This window comes from Cyanistes caeruleus, chromosome 7 (assembly GCF_971803275.1).
Source record: "Cyanistes caeruleus chromosome 7, bCyaCae1.hap1.1, whole genome shotgun sequence".
NCBI classification, from domain to species: domain Eukaryota; kingdom Metazoa; phylum Chordata; class Aves; order Passeriformes; family Paridae; genus Cyanistes; species Cyanistes caeruleus.
Window position 1 is genome coordinate 23803263 of NC_141707.1, and position 22654 is coordinate 23825916.

General features: G+C 35.8%; 1 protein-coding gene across 5 annotated transcripts in view; it reads left to right on the forward strand.

Moving 5' to 3' along the window:
• The window catches only part of FIGN (fidgetin, microtubule severing factor), a 369233-nt gene that overhangs the window by 103000 nt on the left and 243579 nt on the right, over positions 1 to 22654 (forward strand). Inside the window, exon 4 of one of the 5 annotated variants that reach the window (XR_015288982.1) lies at positions 15484 to 18940. The exons of 1 other annotated variant lie outside the window; for it this stretch is intronic. The gene's annotated coding sequence lies outside the window, so the exon portion shown is untranslated. Of the gene's footprint in view, positions 1 to 1028; positions 4050 to 15483; positions 18941 to 22654 lie in introns of those variants that run through there. 3 more of the 5 variants (XR_015288979.1, XR_015288986.1, XR_015288995.1) reach the window with 3 other exon arrangements.

Genomic DNA, 22654 nt, shown 5'->3' on the forward strand with positions numbered 1-22654 from the left:
TGTTATGGAATGCTTTCTGTGAATCACCTCTGCTGCTTAACCATTTCAGAATTTATTTTGCATTTTAACTGTGGTGAATCACAACAACATGACCAATAATGCATATAATGCTGTAGAAGCTGGTACATTGTATTTTATCATAACCCTACTGAGTTTTGTGAAAATTAATTTTAATCTCCTGTTTCTCTACTCTTGCTTTATTATTTTATGATTTTTAGGATGACTTTTGGAACTCACTTTTTATCCATTCAGACTCCTAGTTTGTCCTAAGACTTTCTGACCTATATTGCTTTTCACTTTTGTATTGACTCACTCCCCCAGCCCGTTTTTGTGTCAGCAAAAACTGTCTCACCTTTCTTCACATTTCTTCTGCCAGGTCATCAATACAGAAAGGAGAAGAAAAAAGCCCCAAACAAACCCAACAGCGTAAATTCTAATGCTCACGGCATCCCCCTTATCAACTCCCTACATCCCCACAAGTAACCTTTGTGTCAGATATCCAAGCTAGTTCTCTAACCACCTCTAGTGCTATATTTTCTTGACCTTTATAGGGCAGGCTTTTCTGCAATTCTGTATCAGAAGTAATCCTTAATTCCAACATGTTTTGTCTGAAAGTTCTCTAGTCAACACTTTTGTTACTTTAAGAAAGAACTCTGTAATTTCCCATTCTTACTAGTTTTTTCTAGAATCCCTTCAGAATTTTGTTTTTTCCCACTTGCTCTAGTTTCTGTATCTGAGTCTTGCTATGGAATTGCTGCAATAGCCAGATATGGCAACAGATTTCATCTACTTTCAGCCTGTACTTGCAAGATTTGGTAATCTGTGCTGTTCCATGTCATAGCATGGAGACAAACCCCTTCAACCTATGCTAATATGCCTAAAAGGCACAATTTGGAGGTTGGAAGCACTCGTAATTTTAGTGCCTAACAACATATCTGGATGAATAATTATTATGCTTTCATTTACCCAAGTGTTTTAATGTTTAGCTATAACTATTATCTGACATAAAATTTTATGTTCATTTGCAGCTTTTTCTGCTCACTTTCTGTATGAAGTTCACAGCACTCTTTTGAGACAGAATAGTGTTGGAAGAATAGTACTGCATTTTGAGAGAAACATGCTGATTATATTCAGCAGGATTTTAATAGACAGGTATACCAGGTACCACGTGTCTGTGATTATTACAAGATTGATAAGAACCAATTATTGTAACACCTCTAGCTGGAAAAAGGATGGATCCATCTATTTTTTTACTTATGCTATTCCAATAAAGAACAATGCTTTATCATTGAGTTATCTATATTTGCACGGTAAATCTAGGTTTAAAAGAAAAGCCTGTGGTGCCAAGATTGTTTCTGTAGGAACCTTCTATATGTTTATGCTGTGTAGATCTTCCAGTGTGTTTTGTGATCATTTCTCAACAAAAGTGGATAAATTATACCTTCTAGCGCATAGACAAAACACATTGTGCACTATTTCTGTGAAATAATTACTCAGATTTTTCTCCTCTGTTTTAATAAGTAAGACTTAATAAACTGACTTGCTGTTGTCTCTGAATTTATGAATTTATGAAATCTTTATAAGAACATTTGTGCCCTTTTTTCCATATTGCTTATAGACATTCCCAGTAGAGATTTTACTTTTGTTTGTGACATGAACAGGAGGTTTTCATCAAATTTTGTATAGGTTCGATGCCGTATTATTCTGCTAAGAGGTCACTTAAATAACCTTGTTAATTGATGAAAAGTTATTTATGCAACAGATCACTGACAGAACAGAAAAAAACTAGTTGTATTGAACAAGTTTGTTTTTTTTTTTTTCTAAAAGATCTGTTATTGACTTGTATTATTGTCAAATGCAGTGTCACATTGCAAAAATGACATGCAATGGATGTCGTATTTTAACAACTTTCTTTGCTCATCAATTTTTCATAGGTAGGGTCCAGAATGTTAAAATTTGGACAGGAGAAACTTTAGTAAAAAGAATTGCATTGAGATTCTCTTGGAGGCTTTCCTCTAAAATAATACATTGATATTCAAACTATTCTTTGTTCATTTGACTAATGAGGCTTTTGTTAGTTTCATGTGCTAAAGACAGTGGCTCTTCACTGCTTATTAAAAAGGTCTGACTGACTGACTTACACATTAATGATAGAGAGGAAATCTTCTTTAAAGAGATACGCCTGTGAAGCAGAGACTAGACATCAAATCCCAGTGTTAAAACATTTTCTGAAAAAAAAATAATAAAAATCTGTGTGAGGTTCTCTGGTGTGGTGATGGCTACAGGCCTTTGAAAAAAAAAATGATAGTCTAAGATCTGCAAGAGTGATTTTTCTTTTTTTTTTTCCTTTCTTCCTCTTTTTTCCTCTCTTCTCTCCCTCTCCCTGCTCCCACCCATTTGCTGTCACAGCTTTTCTTAAGATTTTTCCAAAAGAGGACACAGAAAAGGATTTGGTGAAAATGCATCAATAGGCTCAGAGTAGTAAAGCATACTATCAAGAACACTAAAACTTATTAAATTGAAATAAATGAGGAAATATGGCAGAAACTCAATACTCCCTACAGAGGGTGAAGTGGAACAACAATGTAAAAATATGTACAACATTTCCCCCCCACCCCTTTTTCTTTTCTTAAAACAGCTCCATTCAGATGATCAATTTCTTAATGTTTCTCAAAAAACCTTTAAGCCATTTGTAGAAAAAATGAGCTCCTTTAAGATATTTGCAGCTATTGGAGTGTCTATCACTCTTTATAAAGTACATGTCTTTGGAAGCTTCAGTGGATTTTCTGAGAAGATGTATGATTTGAAGTTTTGTTTTCTTAATGAAAATTTAACTCAGGCATAAAAATTTAAGACCAATTCTACATCAATACATTTTAATTTTGACTTTTGCATAATTGGTTATTACTGGTTTAGTCATATTTTTTCTGCTAATTTCATGTTGTACGAAGATAATTCTAATAGCAATCTTTTGATCTCTTATATGAAATCAGGATCATTCTACATTCTACAATACAAAATGCTGCTTAAGTAGTCATATATTTTTAGCTGCTGTTGAACGCTATTTTCAGCTACCTGAGAACTAGAACCCTATTCCCATGAATGGGTCAACTTGATGCTTTCTTTGAGGCTGTTTTGACAAAAGCTGCTTTTATTTGCAATAAGTAATAAAAAGTGGCTGAGTTTAATAATGCTGCCATTGTAAAATTGATTAATATCTGCTACTATAACATGGATATTACAGCACCGTTATCCCTTTCTCAATCCTTTTTGGGCAGAACAAAACACTAAGACTTGACATGACCTAACAAGCCTGTCAGATTTTTTGCCCATGTTGTTTTCTGTAACTATTATGTGGGGTTTTTTTTATTCACTTTTTGCCTCTATTTCCCTAAAAAGTTTTTGTTCTCTGTTGCAAAGCATTTCTTGTTGGTCATTGATGCACCCCAGGGAACCTGTAGTTTGTGGCTGTCATATAACAGTCTGTCTGTGAAACCCATCAGCTTGGTCAAACCTTAGGTAAATTAGTGTTTCAAGGAGGAGCAGGTGAGAATTTTTTTTATTATTAACATGTAGGCCTTTTCCAGTGTTGCACTCTGAGTGGTGTCAATAAATCCCTTCCAAAGAATTCTGATAACCTCCTTTCATTCAAGTCTCTCTAAGCGCTCTGTCTACTTGCACTCTGAGATGTGATGGTTTGCATAGCTTTTTTTTCTATAATATATTTTTACACATGTTTTTGACTGAGGGTTTTAATGTAAACTTCTAAATATAACTCTGAAAATATTAACAGATAAAATTAGAGGACAATTTCATAAATTCTGGTGGCATAAAAGATGCTGATTCCTTTGTCTCCAGAATGGTTTGCTGGGTCCAAAATAGTTACCTTTTATACCTGCACCTTATCTCTTTCCATAAGTAGAGAGACTGCAGCACATGGTTCATGGATGACAGATGAATGGCATTGGAAGTTTTATCTTCAGAATAAACATATTAGAATGTAAATGTAAACAAAATATAAATTAAAAGGAATAATTTTTAATCTTGAATTTACTAGTATTGCTGCCTCTTTGGAAGTCACATGCAAAAGGATTTATATATTTTAAATATGGCTGTAGCCTCTGAGTTGGCATAATCAGCATGTTGAAAATAGCAGAGAGATGGACAAGGTGAGCATGGGCATAAATGAAGACAATGCACAGAATATATTGCACCTCAAATGAGGTATCGAGGGTAATCAGAGGTATAAATTGATGGGATTCTGTCACATATCTGCATGGTTTACCAGAAATAAAAATTCAGTTTGTAATAAATAAGCGTCATCTTTTAGAGTAAACTCTGCAAATCCCTTCAAGCAATATGAAACTATACAATGCATAGTTGTTTGTTTTCAAAAAAAGAGAAGAAACAAAGATGGAAAGTTGGGCTAGCCCTGCAGGAGACTTTTTTAAAGTAATTCTTCATGCTCTGAGACATGAAGCATCTCGCAATACCCTCTGTAGAGCCAAATAACGTAAACAGGATTGATATTGTCAGCTATTGTACCAGTTTGGAAACATGCTGAATATGAGATGATGTTAATCAAAGTCTTGATTTTGGGAGATACAAGTGTTTGGAGATTCCACAAGTTTAGTAAGAGGTATGGATGCCCAACAGATGGTTGGCAGCAGCCGCAGTCCCACTGAGTATTTTTTGTATGCGAGTCCTTTATGGTCCTGTTCATTGCCACCATGTGTTCTTTTTATATAATTTACTGCAGCAAAGCAGGCTTTCATTGTTCCCTTAATTTCTTGGTTCTATAGTGCTGTAAAGAGCCCTGTGCCAGTGATTTGAACTATGCTGTACAAGTCCTCCAAATGTGCGTATTTTGGGCTTAAGATTGGAAAGCCATTTACCTGTTAGGCAGTGATAAAGGCCAAATCAAAGATTGAACCGCTAACTGCTCCAAGGACAGGGGCTAGCAAAGGTGCTAGCACTTCAAAGTAATTGTCATGCTCTCATTCTGTAGAGATTTTTTTGAGGTGGATATTTTGTGCGTGTTTATGTGTAATTCAAGGCTTCGGCATGGCAGAGAGAGAGAGAGAAGGTGGCCTCAAAAGAGTTCTTTTAAGAACCCGAAAGAGCAAGAATTGTTATGTCTTTTTTATCTTCAAGCATCAGAAAGACTTTAATTAAGATATCCCTGGGTTCATGTGAGTTTGCTAGAGCTCACTCACCGGGAGGGTTTTCTAAGCTCTTGAAACTCAATTTTAATGATACTGCTTCCAGAGAAATATCTGAAGAGGATCACTGAAAAATGCAATATATATAGTATTATCATATCATGTACTGTTACCATTGTAACCCATCATAGCTGATTTACGTAAAAAATAAAGATGGAAAGTCTAGTATCTGTCCAGAGAAATAGCAGACGAGAACATCTCAGTTTTAATTAATAGTTTGATTCCTCTGTAACCTTATTAAAATTACCTAAGTCTCTTTGTCCTAGGATTCTCAATCTTGCCAATGATGACTGAAATAACTTTGTTTTAAAAGCATTCCTATTAGCTTTTAATGTTATCATTGTTACAAAATGTACATACAGAAATTAAATCCTTTGTGCTTCTGCCTCTCATCTCTAAAATGGGGGGGCGGGGGGGTGGAGAGCACACAATATTTCCTGCTTCACAGGCAGTTTGGAAGTGGAATTTCGAAATTTTTGAGAGGTGTTAGATATTATGGTAATGAGGGCAATAGAAAAACTCGTTAACTTGTTAATAATTAATTAGCTAATAATTGTGAAGGTAATAGAAAATGGAAAGAGCTGTGCAATGGAAAGCTCAGAATTACTATTACTAAGAATGTGTCTTATTTTTGAAGACTGTTGAACTGATTTTAAAAAAAGGGAAAAGGCGGCAAATGGATATAATTTTTCAGGACAGAAAATAATGCAGAGTATGAGTACTATAGCTCAAAAGGACAGCAGAAAACATATTAGACTGGACACTGTATTCTGCTCAAAAAGGAACACCTCATTTCAGTTAGATTCCTATAGACTATTTATCCTGGTATGAAGCAGGTAGGCAATAGGAATTTTAGATCAAGATACTCCCAGCTACTTTGAAGAAGCTGCATGATTTGTAAAATTATATTTAAATCAGGTTCTTTGAAATGATACGCATATAGGTAAATAGATACATTTGTCTATTTATTTTTTGATAAACCCCTGTTAAGGTTTCTTGAAATACTAGATTACTGTGTCAATGATTTACTTACATGGATATTATTAATGTTTTCTTCTTAACACAATCATATTAAATTTTAATGACATGGATTGTAATATCTTACTGGTATCTGGAAGCTTGTGGATAGCCCAAAGCTTTTATACAAATTTATATGTATAAAGCTTTCACTGATATACTTTGCCAGTAGATATTGTACCTTGAGTAGTCAGCTCTGCAAATCCCTTCTCACAAAAGATTAAAAACATCCTCCTATTACATCTAGAGACTTCTTTTTGTTATTCAAATACATGAATATATTTAGAAAAATGTATATGATTTTAATGCCTTAAACCAGAAAGCTACCTTGATTCCCATTAAAAACTGGAATTTTTAATGTTTTTGCTGCTTCTGTGGCACTTTTTTTGATATTGTGAAGAAGAACAAAAAAGATTTCTGAGAACATATAAAACAAAAAATTGTGTTTGAAGTATTATAATAAAACAACCTTCTTCTTTTAATGCTAAGTCCCTTTTTAATGAAGATCCTCTGGCAGCTCTTGAATGTATAACTAGTTTATATCATGGGATGAAGCTGTCTGTTCTGATGATTGACATGAGCCCACATTACAATGTGATTCTGAAAATTAGTCCATAGAGGTCCTTTTCAGGTACTACTCAGACTGAGAGCTGCCCTCCAACTACAGTAGAGCCTTTTTAACCCCACTCATTGGTATTCTAATCTGGAAGTGCTGTCCTGCTTTTTAAATAACCCAGGCATTCAGGCTAGTACCCCCCTTGACACATTACTTAGCCAAAGGATTCAAATGAGATTCAAGAAACATGCAGTACAGCACAAAGGGATTGGAATATGCACAATTAATAATCACACAGTTAATTCATTTTTAATACTAGGAGGTTTTCTGAATTTTCACATTCAAATTTGTAACACAAAGTAGTTGCTGTCTATTCCCATTATGCTGCCAAAATACTATAAGGATAAAAAATTCCTTATTTTTCTCTGTCCATGTGTGTATCTGCTTGGGTGGGTGCATGTACGTGCTAAAAAAATAAGCCTGGGTACACTGAGATTATAATGCATACAGATAAAAGCTTGAGGGTTCAAAGTTAAAGATATCCTAAGTCAACTGTGAGCAAAAAAAGACCCATGGCATAAGTCAAAGGATGAATGACATTTAGCTTACAGTGGTAAATAGCCTAACTATTACAAATTTTTGTCTACACCAAATTATGGTTTGATCAGTATATATTTTCTTTGCCCCTCTTGTTGTTTGTTTTCTGTTGGTTCTTGCACATATTTTCGGGCAGATGAGTGCAGTGTCTCTTCTGAGTGATTATACAATATTGCCTCCAGGGAAAGTTCCCCACAGACAATGTAGAAAATATGATTTTAAGCATTACCAGCCACAAAACTTGAAAATTAAAATGAGTATTTTTTTTTTAAAACTTAGTTTGGAGCTTGTATTTTTACTGCATATCATTTTATGGGCTCCTGATGTTCCTTCTGTGCTATTTTGTTTGGGGCACATGAGAACTGAACATAGAAACTTTTTAGAGAATAATAGTTATGCTGAGTGAAGGCCACTGCTTAAACCTTTCTAAAAAGCTGTAAAATCTGTAGATTACCAGCCATTGTCACAGGGATCTGCCAGATAAATACAGTGACTGCACTTTATTGTCGGTAGGAAGCTGACCTTTACCAACAGTTACCATGTTGAGGCATGATTCCCTACTCCTTCCTTTTGTGTGGCCCCTACTGCCCTCTGCTCAAGTTATTCAAGCCTTCTGTTAGTAAATTTTACCCCATGAAGAGTGCCTGAAAAAAATTATGCTCAACTCCTACTTAAATGCTGTTTTAAAGACTTAAGTGGTACATAAAGCTTTATGTTCTCACTACACAAGGATCAGCTTCATTCTCTGTGTTTCACCAGGGTCTATTTGAAGAGATGTGTGTAAATGCTGCTTTTGCATGCATGTGTTTATTTTTCAAAAGAAGGCATTGAACTACTTCCTTGCAGCAACTAAATCTACCTAATCATGCCTGAGATACAAACATTTCCTAAACCTGAAAGTGGCTACAATATTAAGAATATGGATATGAAGAATAGAATAGCATGCTTGAAACAAATTTCAGAGAAACGCAATTGTAGATATTTAAATAAATAGAATGTGGAACAGAAGCAAACTTTAGTAAGTAAGTACATTTGATTTAAAAGAATGCATCTGTACACAGGAAAAAGTAATTGCCATTTTTGTGTTAAAGCAGTCTTAAACATCCCCAGACAAAGTTTTCTGTGTCTGATGCACTGGTTAGTAGAAGAAATGAAGTTAGATAAAGAATGCATCAAAGGGAAGGGGAGATATTTTGCTTTCAACTCTATGCTGATCATTTATCACACCAAGCAGCAATTTTTGGGATGTGGGAAAGGAGCCTGTAGCCATAGCTGTTGGATGGAAAGGAAAGTCCTGGACCCTGTACCAGTTTTGTGGTATGCATTGTGCACTTAGATTGCCTCTGTCTATAGGGTTTTTTTCTAGCAGCCCTTTTGTAAAGGGGATGGAAACAGCACTGATTGAAATGCAAACCTGAACTTAAAAGACAGTTTCTAATAGTGCTGAACAATTCACTGATTCTGTTGTCTGTAAAATAATTACTCTGAATCAAATCAGTAGAGATACCTCAATTTAAGTTTTTAAGCACAATTTTTCTGAAAGCACTCTTACACCTTGTGAAACATGGCCAGAAATGCATATTTGCAGGATTTTTGTTATTTTTAAAATGACATAAAATAGTATTGCTTGCATTTTTTTTCTGAAATAGCACTAACCAGTGTTCTTAATCAGATACAGTTGAATGGTGTTGGATAGGGAGTTACACCTAACTATAGAAATTAAAACATTTGTGAAGCATCTCTACTGGTAGTGTCAAGACATGACTATTAGAATAGTGTCCAAGGATCATACAAGAACGGGATTTTTTAGACTAAATGTTCAGTTCTGCCTAAATACTTACTGTACACATTACTCACTAGCAGTTCATTGTTTGTATGCTTTTGTGGTGGAGGGGGGAAGAATTTATTTAATTAATTTATTTTATTTATTTAATTAGGAAGGCACTCGCTGAATAGAAGAGCGGAAAAATAGACAATCTTAAAAAATCATGAGGTGAAGAGTGAAAAGAATCTCTTGCTGGGGAAAGGGGATAACGAAGGAAATAAAATTTTACTACTGAGCAGTCAAGAATCTTTAGATGAAACAAATATATTTGAACCTTAAAGGCACTTTTTACCATCAGTTATGATCAAAATGTTCCTTCTTTTTAAGGCAACCTTTTCACAACCCTCTCTTTTACCCTCAAACGAGAACTAACATTTCTGTTCAGAAGCACTGTTGGGCAGATAGGTTGTCTTGCTGATTGTTCATGTTTTTCTGTGTTTTGCTGGTGCCTTAGCATCATCTTAAATTTGATATGCATTCAGTATGCTGTTCTATCTTGCAAAAGCTCTGTACAGGCTTGTATATCTGAGCTACCTGTAAGTAATGGGTAATAGTTCATTAAACGTGGGATTTAAGTTTTTAATCTTGAACACACTTTGGAGATTCACTGTGGCACTGAAGCAGTAGTTGCACTTTTTTTGTTACAATAAAATCAACCTTGTGGACTGCAAATCCCATTGTAATGGCAAAGGGACAGTTTGTTAAACCCTTGTTTTATTATGTTTCTTTGCAGCTAGGATCATATTTTTGTTTTCTTAGTGCAAAGAACTGCATTGCAGGCAGGGCAAATAGTACCTTCTCAGAGCATAAAAGCAAAAACCTACACCGAAACTGTCCAAGTAATCTTGGTGAAGTTGTATCCTGAAGAAAATAAAACAAGTCAGGAGTGGTTGTGTAGTGCTGTGAATCTCACAAAGATGCTGGTTTTCCTCAGAGGGTGCTACAATGCCAAGCATGGTGTCAAAAGGGTTGAGAAGACTTGTGTGGACCACAGCAACAAGCCAAGTCCTGTTTAGGAGAATCTTTTATGGCACCTTGGGACCATTCTCCTCTCTGGTGTCTTTGTCTCAGCCTGGTCTCTGTGTGCAAAATTGAAAGCAAGTCCAAGATTTGACACGCCCTGTGGTAGTCATTAAACTGTGCCTCTTCCCTGGGGGGACTGAGGAGCATGGTAATGTAACTAGAAGAGAGATACTTTTTTGACTTTTAGTCTAAAATACCCTTTAGATGGCCTATCCATGGAGTTTCTTATGTATGGATTTTGGATGTGTATGAATGTAGGAAGGGAGAAGGATTCTCAAGAAAGTCTCCCTCTCCCATCCCCCCTTTATTTCCCCTCTCATTGGAAATAATAATAACCTGAGAAAATCCATAAGCTTTGGCATAGCAAAACAACACTCAGGCAGACCTGTCTGATAATGCTGTAAACGGTCTTTGTGGATTTAAGTTATAATTGTATTAAAAATACAGCAGCTTTTCTTGTGTAAAAAATCAAGGCAGATTAAGAGACCATATCGTATATAATGGAAATGAAATAGTTTTTATTTTGCTGATGTGAAGGGTAGAAGTAAAGGAATGTTTTAGGTTAAAATAGCAGTGTAACAGGAAGATGGAATGGAAAGGCCAAGGACATCTACCTGTTTACTACAGCATTAATTCCTTTACTTGCTCTTGAGTGCCACTAACTGGGTGAAGCACTTATTTCCTCAATATTCAGAGGTAGCTGAGGTAGTTTCAGACCTTGGCATGGTAGTAGCTCCTCTTTTTCCTTTAAGCTGCTGAAGAATGATGCAGGTAGTTCTATACAATTGCCCTTCTAAGAACCAGTAAGTTTAGTCTGAAGGAAATAAAGCTCAAATTCTACGTTAGCACCTGGATACCATTTTTTTCCCCTGGTCTTTTACAGTGTTTGGCTATTCAAGCTGTCAGCCTAGTGCATCTGCTTGGACTTGTCCTCCTCATACTATTTTCTACTGGCTGTAACAGACTTGCTTTTGCTTATTTGGCAATGAGGTCTTAAGCACTTTTTGCCTGACAAGCATATGTATGATCAAAAAGGTCCCCCTTCTCCAGGCTCATTTATGTTCACACTATAAATCTGCTTTCTGGCCTTAGAGCTGATCTCATCAGGAGTAAATCCAGACCATCACTTTCAGACAGTTATATTGAGAGTGTAACCCCGTGTGTGTATTAGCCTCTCTCTTTTGTGAAGCAAGGTTTAAACGCTACATCAACAGATTTAAATGGACAGTTATTGAAATCAGCAAGATAGTCTCATGTAAGACATCCATAAATTTTCTGGGAAATATTTTTCAAGTGTGAGGCAGTTTCTGGGATCTAGGTTGCTGTAGCAGGAAATATTTTGGTAGATAAACTTCTAGAGCTATTTTGATTTATTGTTGTTGGGGTATTTTTTTGGAGGGGAATTTTGGTTGGTTTTTTGTTTTTTTTTTTTTGTCTGGTTTGACTTGGTTTTATTTTATTTTTTTTCTGTGTATGGTGAAATGGTTAAATCTTCAGGCTTTTGGAGTAGGTGCAGATATGAGAAGTTATTTTAATTTTATACTTCACCATTAAATTATTGTGTATCTTTACAGTTTTGGCTGGTTAATAGCACTTTGTTGTTATTCATCAATAGAGTTTAGGATCATAGAGTTTCTCCTTTCACTGAAGTCTTAGGGCAGTTTTGAATGCATCTCTCTCTTATGATCAGGAAATTGTGGGAGGGCTTTAATCCCTGAGTATTCACATCCCTCTTGCACTTCTGTGCCTTTGGTTAAGTAGAGACAGTAACTACGAGTCCCTCAGTGACTAAAATGCCAAACCACACACGACACCCTCTTTGCACTCCCTATTAAAATTTTACAGGTCAAAAATCCAAAACCCACTTAATAAAAATTGTTCTTCATCGTAAGTGACAAGAGAGAGCAGGTTAATCTATGGAATAATGGTGCAGTAATTAGAACCTTTGTAGTTGATAAAGTGTGACTGTTAATCAATGTTTGGCTAATTAATCAATATTTTAATCATTAGACCTTTTAAATTTGTTTTAATGAGCATTTCCTCTAATTCCCTTGATCCTGTTGCTTCCAACTCTTCTATTATATCTGTTAAACAGCAAAGTAGGTGTTCATAAACCCAGATTATGCTGTGGTTTTGTAAGGTTTTTGTAATTTATGCAAAGATACATGGATTTTTCTGAACGTGTGCAAATTCATGTTTTTAAATAGAAAATATTTTTACAGTATATGCCCATAGTCCATGTTTGCAATAAGAGCAGTGTTTGAGAGAATGAGCCTTCACAACTTAATGGTGCACTCCACTGATAAGTTTTAATATATTAATAATCTTTACCAAAGGAAAAAGTGCAAATTAGACACATGCTACTAAGGGACAGTTACCCCTCAAACATCCTTTTCTTCCCTCTAAAATCCTTACCAAGCATTATCAATGTATTTAGAGTTTGCAGAGAATAGCTACTCTACCATTAGTCAAAAAATATTATATTCAGGAATTTTTCCGCCCTTTTTCTTCTGCTGCTTCCTGCTGCAATTCAAAGGTTTTTCATACACATATGTGATATAGAGCATTTATGGCAATGGCTATTTGAGTGTGGTATATGTAATTGTAACTTTGAATATTCCACTAAGTATGGAATGATGGTATCCTTCTCATAGAGAACATTTGGAGAGTTTTCATGCCTTGTCTGTGCTTTCAGAAATCATAATGGGGTACTGTTTACCATGGCAGATAGAATGAAACTGCTCCTCGTACTAATGGGTATCAGGAATTTGCTGCACATCTGCTGGCAGGGAGACAGATTTTGCTGAGCTCTGCGCAGCAGAGGCCTGTTACTTGACTTTGATTTCTCACTGGTCCCCTAAGCACTTGATTTTATTCCCCTTTCTGTTGTTTGTTGATCTTCCCCTCATCCCGGACTAGGTGTCAGTGAGGGACTGGGAAATAACCTGTTCCAGGCATGCAGAAATCCATGGTTACACAGCACAGGCTGATCCTCTGCTTTAACTTAATCCAAGGGTTCTCTAAATCTCTTCTTGCAGAAAAAAAGGGATTCATTTCCCCTACAAAATATAGTCTCCAACTAATTTTAAATGCTTTGGTGGTTTTATCCCCTGCAGACCAATGCAGATTTTTGGCATCCCTCCATAACACTATCTCATGGGATTATTTTTTAGATTTAACCAAAAATTTGTCAACTAACTTGAATTTTTTAAATTAATAATGTTGGTAATATTTACCAGGAACCTGCATTCCTAGTTAGCAATGGTTACTTAGTGTCAAAATCATATCCTCTCCCACTGAGGGTTTAGATTATCATTATGATTTCTGGTTTTCAATTGAATTTTGGAAATTAACATGTATATGTGTTTACTGTACCAAGTTTCCAACTACATTCAAAGCTCAATTATGTTCTTCTGGAATACTTAAGATAAAGTAAAGGCTGTTTCTTGTAACAGTGATGTTATTTATAAAGGAATATCAGAAAGGCAGTTTGCATAACACTTTCCACCACACATGAAACATCTGAGCACTTTGTTACCAGTTCCTGAGACTGTCCAGTGGGAAAACTTTTAGGGTTTAACTTCAACATTTTTTTTTTTTTTAATGGATTTTTCTAGAAAGAATTTTCTGTATTGGTGAATACCCTCAAGGCCTAAAACTCAGCTGAAGTGTGACAAGAAACTTTTTTCCATTTTTTGAGCTTCCCTAAGACACAGAAATGTTCTTGCTAATATGGACAGTGGAGGGAAAAAACAACAAAAAACCCCAACACTAAAACACTCAAAAAAGCCACTGCATATGCTGCTCATCTTCCCTGATCCTTGAGGCAAAGGACATTCACTCTGTTCTGGCATGAATGATATCTTTTGGTACAGCTGTATTTCCAAGCTGTGTAGCACTCTTCCAAAAGGTATTTTTGAAGAGAAAACTCATATTATCTACATTATTTTTCTTTAAATTAGAAGTCAGTTTTAAGCATTTTTTTTTTTTTTAGAAGAGTTTCATTGAAAGAAGAGTGCATTGAAATGAAGGAGAAATGAAGGAGAAAATAATGCCTCTTAGTTATGTTGGTTTATTGAACCTCAGGAATGAGCAATTTTGTCTTCAAGAAAAACTTGAAACAATGATTTTCATAGTATGCAAAATATTTTAAGATGCCCTCAGAAGACAAGAAGCAACATTTTGCTTCCTTCCCTATAACTGATGCAGTTATTACAGGGGTATTTTTGCTTGGTTTTGGTATTAGTTTTGAGGTTTTTTGGAAGTCCTTTGTCTTCCATTGCTTCCTCAGAAAATATCTGGTCAAAGCCTACCAGACTAGGTTCTAAAATCATGTGTCATTTTAGGGAATTTTGACTCTCTTAATCTTATTTTTAAGTTGTTGCCAGTTTCCTTTCCTACATACCCATCCTTTCTTCTCACCCATGTGCCACTTTCCATGCTCTCATTCCTCTGGATAGAAATAGCATTAAAATTTCATGTAAAACTCTGAACGGCCTTAAGGTTTTAGGTTTTTTTTTTCAGAAATCAAAGGGAGAAATGACCTTATGATAAGGCTGTTGGATGTTCAATCTGTCCATAATGTCCAGCAATACAATAAAAATACCTGCAGTGAGCCATGGGCACTCTGTTTTGCGGCATCATTGGCAGTAAAAAGACCTGCTGTTTGTACTTTACGGAGTACGTCAGTGTTCTGATGAGCACTGAGGCAGTGGACTCAATAACTGTTCCTGCCCACCTGATCTGTGAGCAGCTAACAAGGAACTGAGAAAGAATTGTAGAATTACATTTCCTTTTGTGCTGGGATTCTTGTGCATGGGAAAGCTGGCACCCGAAATCCAAAGCCCAATTTTGCAATGTGATGAGTGCAGTCAGCTGAGAGTGCTCTGTGCTGCTCAAGAAACACTGAATATCTTGCAGAATGGGATCTTTGGAAAGATTTGAGTGTGCTTTTGAGAGCATTTGCCTTTCCTCTACAAAGCCCTTAAGAGCAATTTGAAAGACAGATAACAGAATTCTTTCAAAGTTCAAATGTAAATCTCTTCAGAATTATGTTCTCTAGAGGAGCATAAACAAATAAATATAGTAAGAACTACAGTAAAAATATTGCACTTCCAGAGAGCTTTTCTTGTGTCTTACAGAGCTTTTCATCTAAGGATCTCAAAGGGCTTTATAGATGGTACTTATCTAACTCTCATAACACCTTTGCAAAGGTAGCACTTGGGTATCATCTTCATTTTCAGATAAGAAACCAGAAATGGAGACACAAGAGAAGTGAGACAGTCTGAAAAATTGGACTTGGGTCTCCTAACTCAGTGTAATAACATAAGAGAGATTGTTGTAAGTAAATGACATTTGGAAGGTATTTAAATACCACATAATCTGAAGTTAATGGTAATCTTGTTACTTTGTGTTTTCTTTGGCATTCTGTTTTTCTAATTTACAGTGATGGAAACCATGTTTCTTGTAATTATTTTTTGTTTTGATTTTTATTTTTTTTCTCCTGGAAAACAATTGGTTTACAACAGGTAGTTTTAAGGATTGTTGTTGTTCTAGTTCACCTCTAATCATATCATATTCTAATGATTAATTAATTAATTGTGTCATATTTGTTGTTCAGTCTGGAGAATAGCCATTTAATATTTGACCTTATTCCTCTAAATTGTGATGAAGAGATAAATGCCAGTGTAGAAGAGGAAAGTAGTTTGTATTGATTTTATGTATAGAATCAAAATTCTTTTAATAGTTCTGTTTTATATTTAAAAAAAACAAACCAAGTATTAATGCATTTTCCACTACTGAAAAATATGAAATTTACATATAATATTACATATTATTTATTTCAAGGCCTTTCCATATTAAAGTAACTTGTCCATATCACATTTTACCTAAATTTGCTAAAGAAATACACAATTTAGAGCAGAACATTTATGTCAGCATCTTTCACGTGTAATTTTTCAACATCCCGTGCTAATTGAAGTTGAAATATTTTGAGATAAAAGGGATACTATTCTATAATTCTCTTTTATGTTATTACATACTTTGGACAGTGCATCAGAGAGTCAAAATTATATTCCTTTGTTCTAATAAATGTTTTTGTATGATAAATCTTCCTGAGGGAGTTCAAGGGAACAAATATGCATCATCAGTCTGATATAAACAGTATTAAGCACACCCATTTTAGTGGATGAAGTATACAGTAATTTCAATTACCACTAATTTGAGTCTAAGTTACTTACATAATGCAAGTAATATGTTTAAGAAATTACAGTATTGATTTTGTATTTTTGGAAAATACCATTAAGCCTGGAAGGAGAGGTGTAGAAATTGAGTCTAGGTGAAAGTTTTCCTCTCTAGGTGAATGAAACTTTTGTAACATATTGAGCTGTAATGCCTGAATTATTTACTGGTGTTTTCTAAGTCCTTTATTCGGTATTTTCACCACCTTTGGAAGACTTGGGTCTTAAATGGCTGGTCTGCACACTGCCTTGTACAATATGCATGTTCTCACAGTGTATTGTAGAATATTGGTCTTTTTGACAAAACCAGGTTGAAGTAAAATGTACTCAGGAGTGTCTTTTCTCACATAAATTCTGAAAATTTTAGCATGGAACAGAAGTGAAAAAAAACCTCTCAAATTAAGTTTCCAGTGCAGCTCATCTGAGGTTCTTCAGATAGGGAGGGTTAAAGAACCAGATGTAAAACTGAAAACACTAGAACTCATCTGAAGTTTTAAGAGCAGGTTACCTTTGAAAATTATAGTCATTACACTGAAAATAAATAATCCAAATCCAAACCTCACACCCCATTTGGATACAAGTAAAGAAGCATAGCAAATCCTTAGAAATGCTTGTTTTTAAATTGTGTGTATATATATATATGTACATAGGAAATAATTCAAATTTATGGGCTATTCCAGTAAATTAACAGCTATTTACACTAAGGGCCCAAAAAAGTTATTCTGATGTTACCATCAAACAAGTTGCTCAGATATATTGACCCTGCCTGGGCTCAGTTTCAAAGGAAGAAGCTCAGGACCTGCTGGGCCTGGCAACACAGAATGTTTCATGTGATACAAAGCCTGAACTTTCATCCAGCATCTCAGGTATGACCAGTGCTATTTATACTGAGACACAAAGTTGTAATCTAACTGAAGTATTTCTTTACAAACAGTGTAGACATGTTTTGAACCATGGGAAGTTTTAAACTGTGGCAATACTAGCCATATGGGATTCTTAACTTTGATGAAATCTGATGGATCATTTCACACATGGTCATGCTGAGTTTAAGGCTAAAAGAAAAGACTCAAACAATCCCTTTTGATAATTATTTCTAAATAACAGTTTGCAAAAAGCATGCACAGGCTGGCTTGCCATACTTTCTTTGACATTAGATTTTGAAATATTCACATTTTTCCTTTCTGTGATTTCCATATTTTCTTTTAATTGTGTGACAGTTTGTTCTGAGGGAATAGCCACTGCTGAGCTCTCCCAGCACATTGAGGCAAATAGTCATACATTGACAGGGAATCTGCAGGCTCCTTTCCCCAAGACACTGCCAGGTGATGGCATAGGCCTAGATAAAATATAAGCCTATAGACTGTGCCATTCAATTATCCAGCATGTGAAAATTCAAATCTCAAGCTAGGGTATTTCACAGACATGAAATCTGCCCCTACAGAAATGCTAAGTGAACTCTCAAGAGTTGTTGATCAAAGTTAGCTTGTTGAAGAAGAAACTAGTTGTGCAGAAAGACAAAGTATTGTTATGAATCAGCAATTAACTAGAAGGTATTCATGTTAAGAAAATGGGCAAGAAGTGCCACAAGTTTTTCTATAAAATTTAATATAATTTAACAGGTTGGAAAAATAGGAAGATAGAGTAAAACAAAGACACAAGCAGTAACTGTTGAAGTAAAATTTTGTTGCATGACATGAGATTCTGATGGTCAATTATTTCCAGAAACTTTGTTGCAGAGAACTCTGTTGGAGAGACAAAGAAATATCAAAACAGTAGACGTTGGTGTACCAGGTGGACTGTATCGCTCACAAAAAAATGTCCTCTCTAAAGAGAATGGTAAAACAACAATTCATGCACATTCTAGTTAATTATCAATGCAGAATATAGGATGAGATTGGAGGGGACTGGTCAGTCCTCTCCAGCTTGTTAGGGAACCGGTGGAATAGAATATGAGATGCACCAAAGAGTTTAGAAATCCTTGCTAAAAATGGACTCTGTCTCATTTGTCTTAAATATTCAGATCTGGAAGTTTGGGTCTGGTGTCAATACTGAAAAGAATAGAGGGTCTGTAGAAGTACACAACTTCTATAAATTAAACTTCAAATTTAGTTGAAATATGCTTATGTAGGGAAAGAGAGAAAAGCATAAATTGTTAACTGCAAAAAAAAAAAACGCTAGAAAAGACATGAGAGAAGGTATGTATAATACAGCTACTTTTTAAAGTACATGTCTCTTTTAGATCATCCTTTGTTGCATACCTTTTTAAGGACAACTTCTGTATAAATAGGAATGGAATATTGAATTAAAATGGACAGTGGGAAATTCAAAATAGTGGAAAATGCTATTTTAAAAAAAATTATTATGGAGCTGTGCAACTCATTCCCACTGCTAACAAAAGAATGTTGGTGTACATGTACAACAGGCAGCTCAAGTTTTTAATAAAAGACAGTGGAAGTAAAAACCTCATAACTTAAAATCTAGAATTTACAACTTGGTTTTCAGAGGAATTCTCCTAGAAGTAAGATTTATGTAGTTGATCTCTTCATCAGCATACGTAGGAGGTGGCATTGTGGATGGACACATACTATGGCTGTTCTTCAGTAAGAAACACCTATGTGAGCATCTAGATTTCTTTATTATGGAGAGTTACAGAAAGCATTCTGCATTATGGAGTGTGGGTTTTTTGATACCTTTTTCCTGTACAGTCTGCCAGCACTCTGGGCTCAAAGTGAATTAATGGACAGGACCTCCCATTTCTCTCAATTCATTGGCTATAAAAGTGCTACAGAGTTGCTGTGTTTTCGTGAAATCTATCACTGAGTTACAAAGAAAAGAAAAATGAGACAATACTGCCTTTCTGAAGCAAAATAATATTTTTAAAGCAGAAAAAGTGGTTGGTGTGTGTTTATGCCAGTGTTTGATGTCATTAGTGTAAGCGGTTTCCTTCTGGGTAACTTCATCTCCACTATACAACTAAATCACTGTTTTGTTCATAGGACAGAAAATAAAAGATTAACAGCCTACATAGTGCAGCATGTCAACCTGCTTTTGGTACAGAAACAATGTGTTACCCTCTAGTTTTATCCGTTGCTTGGATGGGGCTTCAAGCATGAATGTCATGTTTCTGGAATGCAATGTGATACACAGACTGGAAAAATGGACAAATTTAGGAGAAAACTGAGAAAATGGGTCAATTAAAAAATTAAAAGGAAAAGCCATGTTTTAGGCTGGGGTATTTCCAACCTTCCCAGTCATCACAGATCATCATAGTGAATGATGAAAGTAACATGCACATATATGAGCACCTTATCCTGATGTTTCCATTTCTTCACAGAAGCTACAACATTTTGGCACCATTTCTTCATAGGATAACAACTTTCTATGAGAGGGAAATTCTTCTAAAATCATGCCATAACCTTCTAGTAGGGCAAGGCCATGGATCAAGAGAGAGGTCCCTAGCTGGGTCTTGGGACCTATGTTGGGATAGGGAAAATGGGCACTGGTGTTGGATTCCTTCCATACTCCTGCATCTGAATCGCTTACAAGCGCACACTACAAACCTGCAGTGACATTGGAGAACACAAGTAGAAGTTTACCCTAAAGACCTTTTCAGTAAGTCCTCTACCTGATTTTGTGTATGTTGCTGATGAGGATTATTGCAAGACTTATTTTAAAGTAGTGTATCCTTTTTGAGAGTACAGGTTATCTGGTTATCTGAGGTCAGTTTGCGTGTGGAATTAGGGCAATTGACAAATTAATTAATTCCTTTTTCTTTTAAAACCATCTACCTGTTCCATCAGATCCTAAAAAAAAAAAAAATATTTTCTTATCTGATCAGCCTCTGTCCTGTAAGATTTAGGAAAAGAAAGGGATTACTGGCTTTATTTCTAGTTTAAAGGTTTTTGGATTTTGGTGAGCGTGAAGATGAGAAATATCTTCTTGAGTATGTCTGTCCTAGTTGGATATACATATTCAAGAAATGGATAATGGGCCAAATCCCCAGCATGAAGTCAAAAGAACTCTTAATACAGAGTAGGTAAGGATTTGGCACAGACAAGTATATGAGTATAAGAGTGCCACAGCTCACCGGGTGTTATTGCAAAAAGTCTGTCTCTTGCTGGCATTGACTTTAAAAAACAAGCTGTGCTTAGCACCTCTGAGTTTATAAAGATCACACAGCAACCTACATGCTATCAAAGCTTCAGGAACAAATAAATAAGCAGCTTATCTCTCAAGGTCTTTCCCCCTGATTTTATTCTAAGTGACAATAGATCCAAAGTTGTAAAGCAGTATAAGATCTTCAGCCCAAATATGTGTTGTATATTTTTTCACATTGTCTGAATCTGCTATTGAATTATTTTCCCTAACAAATTGTAATATTAGGGGGCTTTAGATCTGTCAGAGCTCTGAAATTAATTCTCACTTTTGTTCTACAAAAGTCATGCAATATTTTTCACACATCTGCTTCAGGAGAAATGAACCTCCGTCACCACATGCACATTTGAAAAAAAAAAGAAGCCAGCTTTACGAATCTCTATCTTTGTACTGTAGTCTTTGCAGACATATCTGTGTCTACACAGAGAAAATTCAGGGAAGCTCCATTGTATTTTAACCTTTGAAGCAGATACCCTGAATGACTGAAAAACCAAGTAATTTCACTTATCCCTTGAGAAACGTAACAAAAATCTTAAGGTAAAAACTTGCCCATTGTCTGAGGTAGGTGTGTAAAATTTCACACAGCAAAAATGGCAACAAAATAAGATTTCATAACTACTTTTCTACTGTTGTTCATCACCTGTGAAATAATAACAATCATGTTCTTGCTCTAATTCTCTCATTCCAGTAAAATCCATATGTAAAACTGATGGAGATGACTGAGCAAAAACACCAGGCAACCAGGACTTTTCAGCAGGAGGGAATCATTATAAGTATGAATCACACAAAGTAATATAAGCAAAAAGGCTATCTCGTCCTGGCTTTTAATTCAGTCTCCACTACCTAGTTTCAGAGTCCTGTCTTTCAGCAATCAGCCCTTCAAGACATCCTTTTCATTGTGAGTGGTAGAGTAGCTTGTACCTTTGTCTCCTACCATATCATGCCAGACGCTTCCAATGTAAAGTCAGCAAAGGCACATGCCAGAATGGATTGCATTGAAAAAAATGTTTCAAAAATTTTATTTTTTTTTATTGTTTAATTAACTTTTGTTCTGTGTCCAAATGCCAAATGTGAGAGAGGAAAGTTATGGATTATATTTAGATTCTTAGCAATGTGGTTTAGCCACAATTAGTCATGAGCCAATATGTCTTTTTATATTTCTTCTGATTTCTTGCTGGCCTATATCATCTTTTACTCTTCTGTGTCACAAGCGTGTTGGTCCCTTTAGGCGGTGGCAGGGGCTGCTCCCACTCCAGCAGTATCCATTAGATGGCTGTAGTGGGAGGTTCTGCAGGAGCTGCCGCTGTCAGGCTGCTCCCGCATCTTAGCTCAGCACATAATCAAATGGTGCGTAGCCACACACTGACTGTGTGCCACACATTTCCTCCTGCTATGTCATTACTCATTAGCGTCTGGAATTGCTGCCGCTGGCTTCTGCAAATGAATGCAAGAGCCCTAGGTGAGTTAAAACAAATAAAGCCTCTTGCTGCCCCCCTAATATACTATTGCTTGCTCTGGGAGGAGGGAAGGAATCCGTCATTACATTGGACAGATTAGAGGCTCTACAGTTACTCACCTGAAGTAGGCCACTTATCGTCCTCTCCCTGGGCTGAGTCAAACCTTACATATGTTCACCAGATGGTGGGTTCCCATAATTATTATTCTGCAGGCTAGAACAACATGAGGAGAATGAAGAACACAGTCCATATACACTGTTTTCCATTAAATCTACTCAAATGTGAAGCACAACGTGGTACCTAAATATTTGAAATATAGTAGCCCAATAGTAATAATAATGTGTTATTACCAAGCATTACATTTACTCTGTCAGAGTTTCTTGACAAACAGAGTATCGTTCTTAAATGAAAACCACTCCATCTCTGATAGTTAGGGCTGCCTGACCGAAATACAGAGTTATCAAGATATTTCTACCTTTCCCTACCCCTCCACACCTGATCAACCCATAGATCAGTGGCACATTTTTTAATGTTAAAATGTGATTTATGATACCACAGTGTTC